Here is a 13,132-nt window from a genome sequence, read left to right as displayed (position 1 = left end):
GCATTGTTAACCTTGTCAGAGTATTGATGCAATTTGTTCTTTTGAGTCTTTCTTGATACATAATTAAAAAGAGCTCACAAATCCAAACACAAAGGGAGGATTTTGAGCCACTCAGCAGCAGCAGCAGTGGTGTCAACTTTGCAGATTGACAGAATGGCCTCATTTTCTTCTTCGGGTGTTTGGGAACCGGAGGCTCGGGAGAAGGCAGCAAGCCCTGACAAAGAGCTGCCATTGCACAGAAACCTACCCACAAACCCTTGCCTGTGGCTTTCCCTTTGAAGGTGCATGTCTCTTCTTGACATTTCTTGTTGACTCGCCTTGGGAACGTTGAATTCCATCTTCTCGGTCCAAAGTTTGTGTTTAAACTACGTGAAACGATGCAGAAGATAAAAACCACTTTGTTGCCATTCAACTGAGGGACAAAGTCATTAATCGTCTGAGTACCCAAAACAACACGCTGGCCGCAGTTTCTAACGTGCTGCCGTGACGCCTTGAAGTGAGGAACATCTTTGCACTTTGTAGTGGAAAACACAGATGAGGTCATGCAAAGCTGAGTCTGGTTTTGAAAGATACCCCTGCCTCCTGAATAGCACATCGCTCTGCTTCCTCTGCCGCATGCACACCAGAGCTGACGGGGAACATGGCATATTTGTGTCACTCCAGCAATTGGAACAGAGCAACATTAATAGACCGTGCGGGTTGCAATGCAATTAAAACATAAATATGCAAAGCAGATGAGTTTGCCAATGCTGTGCTGTATGTGAGGAGACAGGTGCCAGCCATCTTTAGTGTTTACAACAAAGATACTCCAGCAAATGGGATCACTGTGATCAGACTGGATTAATTTGCCATGTCTGGGAGCTTGAATTTCAGTATGACTTCAGCCTAGGACAATCTAAAACAGTAAATGATCTCAGCAGGAGGAACCCAGGTCTGAAACAATAAAGTAATGTGAGGCAGATATGAAGAAACTACCCATGTTAATATATCAAAAGATCTTGTAAACTGTCAATGCACCGTAATGAGCAGAGTTACTATTCTTTTACACTCAATGACAAACTAAGACATACATGACTTCAATATCTCTCTTCTCAGTCATCATGTAATTCAAATTAGCTAATGATCATTGCCTGTCTATTAAATCCCTTTGATGTAAGAGGAGGTGCCCAAAACATTCGGCGTGTCTGAACAGACGACTTTGTTCGCTCCGGGGCAGCTGCAGCAGAAAGCCGGCGTGTTTCAGATAGTGAAAGCTGACAGAGTCCTGGCTGTTGAGCTGATTCTGGTTTACTGACATGCCCTGTCCTCTCGCAGGGTGCTCACATTCTCTTTCTCACTCTCGGTGGTCTCGCGTTCATTTCGCCTGATTGAGCAGTCGGTTACAGTTGCGGCGCGGAAAATTCTACACATTTACACAAAATGTCCGTCAAGTAGTGACCGTTCAATAATATAGCCTTTACAGCCAATACCCAAGGACCCGTAGGCCATTAAAGGGGCCATTACCAGTGAAATCCTTGTCTGGTCAAGTGGAGGCAAACTAATGTGTTGCTGTGAGGAAAGGTCCTCATTGTGAGAGTTGCAGAAAGAGCTGCAGGGGGAGATGGGATCAATTGCAAATTAAACTAGTAGCCATACTGTAGCTAGTGTTATTAAACAACAAAGTGTTGGTTCACCATGGTAGCTCCTTCAAAATTACATCTGAAGCCATTACAAAAAAAAGAAGAAGTTCTAATTAACTTCACAAGTCACTGGTTTGTTTGGAACGCTTCCGACATTTTCATATGTATGATGAATATGCTCGAAAAGTAAGATTTACCCAGTAGCTCTTATGCACTCTAAAGTTTGGGGAACAAACACCGAGGCTTGGGTTGACAGCTGCTGACAGCCAAACTGAATTAGATCAATGTAATTGATTAAAAAAACAAACCTTGCTGAAAATTCTTGCAGATGTGTGAAAATGTGCGATCATCTAAACTGCTCCCATTCTACCCGTTTGATAAACTGGACAAGCTCCTGATTTGAATTGCTGTGTTACATGAATATGTAGCAAGTGATTCCTTGTACAATCAGCCATTCAGACAAGTCTGTAGCTGCCGATAGTTTGTGACGAGTTTAATTCTAGACTTCCACATCTGTTTTTGTTTTCCTTCGGGTTTAAACTGTCTATCACGGCGCAGTTTTCCAAAATTTGCTGGGTGTTTCTCGACGAACCCACACAAAATTTCTCCAGCTCCGGTAATAAATTTGCTTTCATATTTCATCTGTGGTTACCCATATATGCATTAGCTTTTCTTCTACTTATGTTTTCAATAAATATCTAAATGCCACTTTTGGTTTGTTTTTTTTTGTTATTCGTCTACTGTATGAGCTTCTGCTCAGCTAATAATAGAGGCTTACCCTGTTTCCAAAGTGACATAATCAAAATGCACTAGAAAAAAACTCTACAAACTAAACAGCATGTAGGTGTGTTAACACTCATACTTTTGTAGAGCGAAGCAAAATTTTTTACTTGGAGGGGGAGGACCTTGTGTCTTGGATTAATTAAGATGAGGAACTCCCACTTTGCGGAGCTTAGCGTGTGCGGGGCGATGTTTTCTTCAGTCTTTTCCACAGGGATAGGTTTGCACTCATCTTTGATAGTTAACCCTATGTGACCCCTCCCTAGAGCCAGTCCCACTCCCACTTCACTGCTCCTGCTTCTCATTAGAGCCTGTCCACTAGTCTGACTCGGCCTAAGTAGGCCGACACCCAGGCCACTGACCCACTGGTTCCTCCCAAAGACATAAAAAGGTATGTATGTGTGTGTGTGTGAGTGAGTGTGTGAGTATGCTGAGCTATGACTGCGTGGGCTCTCAAGAAGGCTTATCAGTTATTAAGTTGTCAGTTTAATTCAGACATGAAATAAAACTCAATTTACTGTCAGATTAGTATGTATGCATGAATATTTTACTGTGAAATTCCACTAACTTAACAGTTTATTTTGGCAACATTGGAGGTAATATGTTACTGCTCTGTCTGAAAAATACAGATTTGTCAAAATCAGTGAACCAAACGGAGCGGCAATGAATTGATTTAAATTCCTCCAATGCCACATTTTTGTCTGTCGCGAACGCAGCAACGGATAAAAATGTTGTTTGTGTGTGCGTTCATTTCAGGTACTTTCCCCATGACGGAATCAGGCAAGATCCGAGTGTTTTGATGAACATATTTTACAGCAGAGGCGACAGAGCTGAAACTGCAGCTGAGTCATTATCCTGTATCGTTGGCTATCTCAGAGGATGATGAGACATGAATTTGTCTGACCTACACAGGGCAGCACAAAGGACTGAATTCAAAGCAGGGCACCCGGGGGCCAAGCTGGCGGCAGGCCCAGCTGAGGAGCACCAGCCAGTCACCACCTGCATACTGCTGCTCACCCAGTCCCCCCCCCCCTCCCCGAACATCACCACCACCCTCTGTCCATCCCCTCCTCCAGCGACCAACCCCTCCTCCTCCTCCAACCCGCTCTGACAAGCCTCATCTGCATCCTGGTCATATCCTTCTCCCACTCTTAATATCTCCCCGGTCCATCTCAGCTGTCCATCAAATTCTATGTGAAGGCAACAGTGTGGCCTCAGCTGTGAACACCCTTTTCATTCTGTCGCCGTGCTGCAGTCCAGCCGATTTTTTGAGATAAAGCAGCGATCGAACGAACTTAAATGCCAAACGTGTTTGATGTCTGAAGATGAGAATTTGGTTTTGAAGGCCAATGCTGCCCTTTTGTTTCATTCTACAGTACTGTATAATTGCTGTTTGGACAAAAGGGAAGGGGGAAAAAAGAATCGACCCTGGTGCTTTTACATGGTAAAACTTGGTATAGAAAGATCACAGTACTTAGAGGTGATATAATTACTGTGTCTTATCTCATCAGCGCTCCCAGAAACATACAATCTCGAACAATTATGTCACTCAAAAAGATGTAAGATGTTGTAGGACAGAAAGTCAGGTTTCCAATTTCACAGGTCAGCGAAATGATGATCATGTTCCAAATTGAGTTTTAGACTTCATTCAGCTGCTCAATCCATATAAATGTTTTTTTTTATCCATGTCACAGAGTTATCAATAAGAGTTTGATTATTTGCCTTAAACCTTGTGTTCACCCTCAGAAGTAGTGTCTCTGCTGCCTCAACAGTCACCAGTGTGGTTCTCTCTTAGTTCAATACTGCCCCCTGGAAAATAGTCTGTGTACTGCATGCAGCAAAACTGGATGAGGACGTAAAAAGATGGCAGCCCCCTGGACTTATCATTTAGTCCTCTTATCAGCCTCCAGTGAAGTTGTGGGCTTCCAAAGCTTGGCATTGGACCACTGTGACACTGTAGGACACAGTGATGATGATAATGATGTCAGGATGTCTGTTGGACCACCTACACACACACACACCCACACACACACACACACAAACATATTAATTGCCAGGATTATTATTAATAACTGCAGTGGCGATATCATTATCATTAGCGTATCTGCTAGTAACAACAGCTCTCTTCTTCTCCTCTGTTTTTTCTGTCACAGTCGATCCCAGTTTAAATTTTCACCTTTATCGTGATCACTGTTTGCAATTCATTTCCCGTCAAACTCGGATGTCACAGCCTGGCTGACCCTTGCCCTTGAGCAAAACTAATATCAAAACAGCGAGCTGTGAGAACAACTGAGCCAGACAGGGAACACTGGGATGCCACTGCCAGACAATAGGAGGGTGAGAAGGAGGATGGTAGAAATTCTCCTCCCAGCTGTAGACCTCGTCGAACCCCAAATCTGAATTCCTGAGCTGTTCTGGAGGAGCCCCGAGGGCTGGCAGAACGGCGTGGCGCGTTATGGGAGTCTGTCCTTTCTCTGTGAGCCCAGGCAGGGGATTCGGTGAGGAAGGTGGGGGTGTTTGATAACACTGCATTTTTGACCCCCTCTCGTTCTTGCTGTCTCTTCAGCAGCGTCGGATTCACGCAGAGACACCGGCAATCCTTTAGACCTGTCTCTTAGATTCATGCCAAGACTAATTCACTGGCTCATCGTGGGCGACAGTGTTTGAAACCACGCATCGGCTTCCAAGGTAGACTAATGGGAGAGTTCACAGAAGGTTAAAGGGTTAGTGTGCTTTACTACTGCTCTGACCTTGATCACCAAAGTAATTACGAGGGAGGGAGGGACCGAGAACATGCCTGAGGCTGTGGACGTGGCAGAGCAAGCCAGCACAATGTGTAAGTGTAAATGCTCAGGTGTGCGTGGCGTGGGTGTGTGCACATATTTGCCTATTTCTCCAAATACAAGCGATCCCCAAACAAACCAAATCAATTGAAGGAAATGTCACGTTTGATTGTGTAATTCACCTGACTGCAATATTTTTATTTTAAGCAAGGAAGGAAACCAAGTCATGTGAAGTCCTGCTTCAGTAAAAACACCAAACAACTGGAAGGAACTTGCCAAACCCAGCAACTGTTCTTTTTCCGAAATGCTCAAACATACTCTTGTAATAATCCCATGAAAAAATTGAGTAATTAGAACAGCTGGTGAAGTTTTCTGGTGTAGTCAGATTCTTGAAGGAATTCGTCGATGCCAAAGAAAAGCCTCACGTCGCTCCTAGCCTCTTTGATGCTGTCTTACTGCATGAAAGTTGACATGTCATATCGTGTGTGTTCATCAGCGTGCCACAGCTCCCCTCAGAGCACGAACTGCAGCTCCACGCAGGACCGGTTCGGCCTCCGAGGGGGCGGTTCTGGAAGCAATTCTTTATCAGTAATGGGTCGGGGGGGTGGGGGGGGGGGGGGGGGTCACACAATGGGGACACTTTGTCAGATCTGTTGGGGATGCACTGCGGTAGGCAAAGGGGTAGCTTTGATCTTGGCGCGTATGCTCACCGGAGTGTGCCATGTCTGAAAACTGATCTGCTCTTTGACTTTGTCCTCCCAAAACCATCGGAGGATCTATATCTTTTCTCTGGGAAAAAAAATCTGATAAATAAAAGCTAATACTTCATTTATGTCGTACATTTTGTGACGGAAAGGGCCAAAATTCCTGTCCGGTGGAACTAACAGCCGAGGCAGATAATATCTTTGTCTTTGTTATTGTCTCTCCATTGTATTGAAGATAAATGGGCTGTTAACAGTTGGTGTGTGTGTGCATGTATGCATGCAAGTGTGCATCTGTGTGTCTCAGTGAGCTTGGACAACCGAGTGTTTGTAGTTTTTGTAGTCTTTAGGGCCCCTGGTGGGTGTGCTCACTTTAAAGGGCCCAGTGAACTGTGAGGACTTGAGACATGAGCCTGTGCTGCCCAACTGGCCCCAGGACACGGGTTCACCCAGAGAATGTGAGCTGAGCGGGGGAACTGGGCCGAGACGAGCTCCCACAAGCCTCCGCTCCATCCCACAGCCGCCCCAGCAGAGAGAGACTCTACCGTCGCCCGTCAGAGGGGAGAATCTACCTTACTGCGGTGACTCACTGGAATCTCTAACTCTACCATCTTAGTCAAAGCTTTATTCTCTTCTTTTTAAAAATTCTACATTTGTGGTACACACTTGAATTAGTTATGATCTTGTAGTTATGTTTCATCTGTGTGTAAATCACACTGAAATTAAGAAAAGAGATCACAGCAAATGTTTTTCTACACTGTTTCAGCGATCTTTTAGCAACTTGCAATAATCCATGTCATTGATTTTCCTGTTCTTACCCAGTCAAAGGTAAGACCCATCGCTAGTGACACATCCTGACACGCATGTTCACATCCTCAACAGACCAAAACCAGCAAGTAGTTGATCCTACTAAGTATTTTGTATATAGCGGCCTGACATGGCCATTGTATAATTTGAGCCAGTGACATTATCGCTATGGTATAAAACTAACCAGCTCAATAAATTCATGTTCTTTTTACATTAATAAACAACTACATGATTAAAAATGGTAATATTTAGTTTATAAGTTTAAATTTTCAGATGGTTAAACATGACAGTGTAATCCATCTATAAACATTTATGTGGATATTAAAAAAAAACTTGTAACTTGTGTTTTAAAGAGCTTCTAATTGGCAGGTGGAGTTGCCATAAATAATCAGTGATGAATGAGTTTGTCACATGACTTTTGGTTTCACTTCTTATTTACATTCATTTTCACCTGCTTGTTGGTTGGCTTCAGGCACCAAAACTACTTTCTTAGGTATGTGTATCACAGGACTGACCAAGGAAACTTTGTACATATCTGTAGGTTCCAACAGCTTTGGTATCCACTAATTATTAATAAGACCAAACACCAAAGCCATATTTGGTGCTCATTAACAACTTCGTGCAACAGTAGTCATGTTTACAGATGGTGTATTATGATACCATACATAATATAGGCTATAATTCATAAAACAAATATTTATTAAACAAACTAATATTTAAAAAAAATAACTTTTTGGTTTGTTTGTTTTTGTTTTGAGGTGATAGCTATGGACCAGCGATGGCTTTAACACAGAGATAATACAGGAAGTCCAAGTTGAAATTACGTGAAGTATGGGTGTGTAAAATTCTGATTAGCTGCTGGAGGTGGGTGGATGGAGGAATGGGGAAATGCATGGAAAAATAAATGATAACCAAAAATAAATAATAACCTTCATTGTGAGTGGAAACGGTTACACACAACTGTGCTATATAGGTCAAAGAAAAAAATTCCAACATAATTAACGATAAGTCCATGTAATTTCATTCTTTGCTAACAGTAACTATTTACTAAAGAGTTACTTAACTATTAATTTTCTAATGACGAGCAATTATTATTACAATGTGTGACACAGTCTATATTTGGAACTGGCTTTTACAAACTGAAAACAAAAAGTACAAACTTGGAGCTGGGCGTGACATACGTGGTGGGAAACTTAAGGAAAGAAAGAACAGTTCAAAATTTGCCTTGAGATTTGATGACAATGACGAAAATGAGAACATTATTTGAATTCTAGTATACTTAGGATAAGATTAAAATTAGATGCACTCATATGATTGGAATTGACTAATTGTATCGATTCTGTAACTGGAAAAAACATAAATAAGACATCGTCTCCTTCTACTGACCAAAATGTATTATTTCAACAGAAGACAAAATAAAGTTGTTTTTTATTCTTGTCTTCAGTTATAGTCTCAGATGTATTGCACTGGTATAAAATGTATTTTCTAAGCTACATATCCATTGCAGCGGTTGATTCAGGGTCAGCTGACTGGCTTGCATGAGGCTGCATTCATTCAGCGAAGGCAATTGCAGGTTTGAAGATAATGTTTTTAAGTAAAACGCCTATTATCCTCTTCTCAAAAACACCTTGTACATAAACCCACCCTATCGTCTGACGTCCTAATCTGAATATGTAATCTGATACAGAAAAATGTGCACATTTTCCCCAGAAAACTTGTTAAACTTCTGACACCAGCGTACCGTATATGAGGGTTTATTTTTAGCCATGAAGATAGTTTGAGGAAGCCCTTATAGACTGCACCCTCCCAAGAGAGAAAAACTGAGACTGCAGAAGCAAAGCGAACCCCAGCTGAGTGTTGATATCAGGTTATGATGTTTGCTGTTTTAACATGAGCCTCTCTCTCTCTCTTTTTTCTTCCTTTCCTCTTGTTGTTTCTTCTCCTCTTCAAGGGTAGGCAGGCAGACAGAGCCTGGAGCTGGATCTCCCCAGCTGGGATCTTAGGTTAAGCTCCAAAGAGAAAAATACCAGTGTTATTTTTTTGGTGCATTTCCTTCTGCGTTGTTCATTTTTACATTATCCAGTGGACAAATCCCTTCACATGGCTTTGTTGTTTGAAGAATGGACTCCAAGACCCTTTAATGTAACCGTTTTTCTGACTGCGGTTCATGCTAAGGTCAGAGGTTATAAAAATACTGTCAATATACACTGCTGAGCCGTGCCCCCTTAGTGTCATTTAAAGGCATAAATCTACACCACTGAACATAAAGGGGGGTAGCTTTCTGTTGTATTCTAACATTTAAAGACAAAAATGGGGAGAAGACAAAAAAGCAACACCAGGATTTTCTTGGAGTTTGATCCGAGGTTTGACAGATGCCAATTAAAGGGGCATTTAAATATTTAAGGAACAAAGTTTGCAAGTTGTCTCTTGGGTGCAGTTATAGGGTGGAGGGTGGGGGGAATTGTGTGTGTGGGGGGATCGGTTGATGCAGCCTCAGCTCTCCACGGAATAGCTAAATGCCAGGCAGGCAGTGTGGATAGTTGGGAGTCATCACGGCTAGGGTTACAGTGTGAATTAAAGCTGACACTAAGAAGCGCTCCTCACAATGACCTGCAGAAAAAGGCAGACAAAAGAGTCTTTTTTAAAGTGGGACAAAGGGGAGGTTAGTGGAGATACCTGAGCCCGAGCTGGCCTAGTCTGCGTGTCTGTGGAAGGACGAATGGCTGGTGCCGCGGGACCACCACAGCTAAAAGCTGGCAGGGAAGGAAAACACACTGGAAAGTGCATTCCTGCATAGCCGTAACACCAGCAGAAAGGAGTATGACACACACACACACACACACACACAGCTGCATGCGAGAATATGCCAAATACAAGGTGTAATTTGTAAGGCATCATTTTCTGGGTATTAATATCAGTGTTGTCAGAGTCCTGGATGGTGTTGTGCTGGGTTCCTCCACTCTGACACACACTGCACATGTTTTATAACGGATCAAAACAGAGAGATTGTCATCAATTTGTTATGCTCCCAGGGGGTACTTTGAAAAGTATATATCAGAAATATCAGTTTCTTTGTGGTAGGATTCATTCAATCATTGCAAAAGACATTTTGAGATTTAATTTGTGGGATTTTTTTGTTTTTATCTGGCAAAAATACTTCAGAGAAAGATCCAGCGCTCTGGTGGCAACACCAAAAGTTTTGCTGTGAATTCCACAGGAGTTTTGGAGTTTTTCATTCGCTGTCACCGTGGTCCTCAGCATGCTTTCACCTCCACCCTAATCCCCCACTTCATCCTGAAAGGCAGGATGACAGCTCTGGCTCTGGTCCTCTCCGTGTGTGTCTGTGTTCACTCCTTTTGACTATAGCAATTTGCACCTGTTCTTTGTGCAGGCAGGTTTCCCCTAGACAGGTAGAACTAATTGTTGGCGTAATTGGGATCATCACAATCAGAACACTCCAGTTAATTATTTTCCTAATATCAAACTATCCATACCCATCTCCACTCACACTGGCTTATCTAAATAATTGATACGCTGGTTGACCTTTTTTTCAGACATTAGATCATTTGCTTCTGGCCAAGCTGACAGCAGCCTGGTTGAAGTTATTGCTTTCTGCAGACATCTCCCAGGGTGCAAAGTGTCCAGACGACAGCCACATTCTTACTCTGGCACTCCGAGGATCACAGCTCACTCTGCGGATGCAGCTCACTGGACTGTTCAGAAATCCATTTGAAATACAATCTTCATATTCACCCTTGCTTTCTCTCTGAGTGTATTCATAAAACATGTCCTGAAACACAAAGGAAAAGCTGCAGTTCTTAAGATGTTTTTTTAAAAACACTGAATAGCAAATGTTATCATCCTCAAAACTTGGGTTTAGTCAGAAAATCAGCTTTCAGTCTGTGAAAATAACAAAAATGCTGAGACTGAAACAGGTAATAGAAAGGGTCCAACCAAGTTGTGTTCAGGGTTGTGACACATGGCAAAAAATAAAAATAAAAAATACACACAAACAACAAATTTAGGTGTACTGGAGAGCTGGATGAGAGATTACCAACATAAACACAAAATAGATCTGAAACCTTGTGAAAATGGTTCACAAAGGAAGAGCTGCAGTCTTCATGATTTGTGTTATCATAAAATCCTTTTTATCTATTAATCTATCAAAACACCACATAGGTAATAAAAGACCTTTATGTATAATTTTTTGCTTTCCTTTTGGTATGTTGCTAAATGTAATATACCCAAAAAAAAAAAAAAACTAAAAATAATCATATATAACAGCAAATTAATGGCATCTACATTTTTAATGGTCAGTTTGTATTAACACAAGTTTCTATATTAAATGCAAAGTCTGGTACGAGCACACATTCAGACAGAGAAGCCCCAGCAGGAAACCAGCAGCTTATATGTCTCCGGTCTCTGCTGATTAACATGGATAACTTTGACCCACGGAACGAGTGAGGATTCCTGTCTAATTAAATTACTGTCAGTCTTCTAGCCTCCAAATATTGTCTTGAACTTATACCCTGCTCTGTTGCCAGAAACTGTTTACATTATATATGCTTAGTGTTTTCCCCTTTTTCTCCTTAACTATAGATTAGTTTCAGACTTCGGAATGGAGCTTAATTGCTTCACTTTATCTACAAGTGCAAATGGTGGTTGTGTCAAATGTTTTAACCACAAAAAGGCCCAGTAATTAAATGGATGGCTAATTGCACGAAGCCAAAATGATGGCACTGTATTTTATTTTTTTTTTTGGTGCTGTTTTGGGGAACCGATGGAACAGCAATCAAAGGAGATTTGTTTAAGATCATTCATGGTAAACCTGCTGTGTTGGCTACAAAATAACACCTCTAAAAGATTGCACGGAGTCATTTTTTTTTATGTGTCAAGACTTAATAAAAATAATCAAATGATCAACAAGTCTTAAAATTAAATACTGTAAAAGCAACCTGAGGTGGACAAGAACACATGACCTATCACACTCTGTGTTTAAGTTCAGAAACGGTGTCTGGAAAAACTTCCATAGGATATAAGAGAGTAAGTAACAGCCAAGTGCTGATAATCAAATGCATGTGATTAACTAATGATTGGGAAATGTGACCATCTGATAAAGACTGAACAAGTAGGGCTTGTTTGGAAGGGTTGTCGGGAGAAATCCCTTTCTTTTCAAAAAAGCAAAACAAACAAAAATAAGCCCCGCTGTGGCAAATCGGACATGTTTGGGCACAGAACAACATTTAGTGAGAACTTCACACAGCATAACAGCACAACCCAACACCTCAGACCAACTAAACTAAACTAAAGCACAGTGGTGGTGGGCTGATGATTTGGATTTGTTTTGCAGGACCTGGGCACCTTGCAGCCATTGGATCAACCGTAAACTTCCCTGTATACCAAAGTATTCTAGAGGCAAATGCAAGTTTGTGATACAGCTGTTATATAACGTGTTTCCAATTGCCTGGAAACCTCAATGTCGTCCTTCCACAATGCTGAGACTGATCAAATCTACATAAAACAACTATTTCAAGGTACTTTAAGATATTGCTGGAAGATGCTTCTACAAGCTACTGATTAGATTTTTCACATGTTTAAGCGTTTCAGTTTTTGTCTTGATATATAAAACATTAGTATTGCCAGAGTTTGCATTAATTCAGTAAAGTGAAGTCATGATGGACAGACAGATTTCTGAGAGAGCTGGTTATATTGTGAGTCTCACAGGTTACATCACTTACTGCATTGCAGTGGAATGAGGTGCAAAAACATGGCTGTTAGCTCTTTTTCCCCCCTCGAGCCCTTCAAAAGACCTACAGGTGGGACGTATGTGCCATTTTATCTATTTTGCATTACAGGAAGACACAGAATAAAGACCGTTTGACGATATGTCTCTCCAGCTTATAGAGAAGTTTGTGTTCACTTGTTAACATCTAGCAACAGTTCTCTTTATATGAAAAGCATTTGACTTGGCCATTCAAGACACGTCGACTTGAACGTTCTATTAAATATGCATATCTCAAGTGTCCATGTCAGATTCCAAAGTGGACAGTCTAAGATATATGGCACCATTGACCCTCATTGCTTTCCTGCTTCCTCAAGAGAACCTGCCACAGGCTGCATGCCAAATGCTTTAAAATTTAAAGAGGTGATGAAGAAACTATCCAGAGAAGACAAAAACACATCAGTTCTGCCACAATAAGACTTTCCTCTAGCTTCCTTCTAGCCTCTTCCCTCCACTTGATCTGTCTACAGCTCAACTCATTATAGCAGCCTTGTTTTTATATTACGACAGCTCCACATTCAGAGTTACGGTTGTGGTCATGGCTTTGGAAAGCATGGGAAAATCAGATGAGCCTTTCACAGCAAAAGCCCTGTGGGAATGATGAAATTACTGGCTTAGCTTCTAATAGTTTTTTTTGTAATTGCAATCATGTGTAAGTGA

The sequence above is a fragment of the Diplotaxodon limnothrissa genome, linkage group LG12, assembly GCF_057381915.1.
Source record: "Diplotaxodon limnothrissa isolate DT_005_m linkage group LG12, D_limnothrissa_male_GT1.1, whole genome shotgun sequence".
NCBI classification, from domain to species: domain Eukaryota; kingdom Metazoa; phylum Chordata; class Actinopteri; order Cichliformes; family Cichlidae; genus Diplotaxodon; species Diplotaxodon limnothrissa.
Note: the sequence above shows the minus strand (reverse complement) of the source record.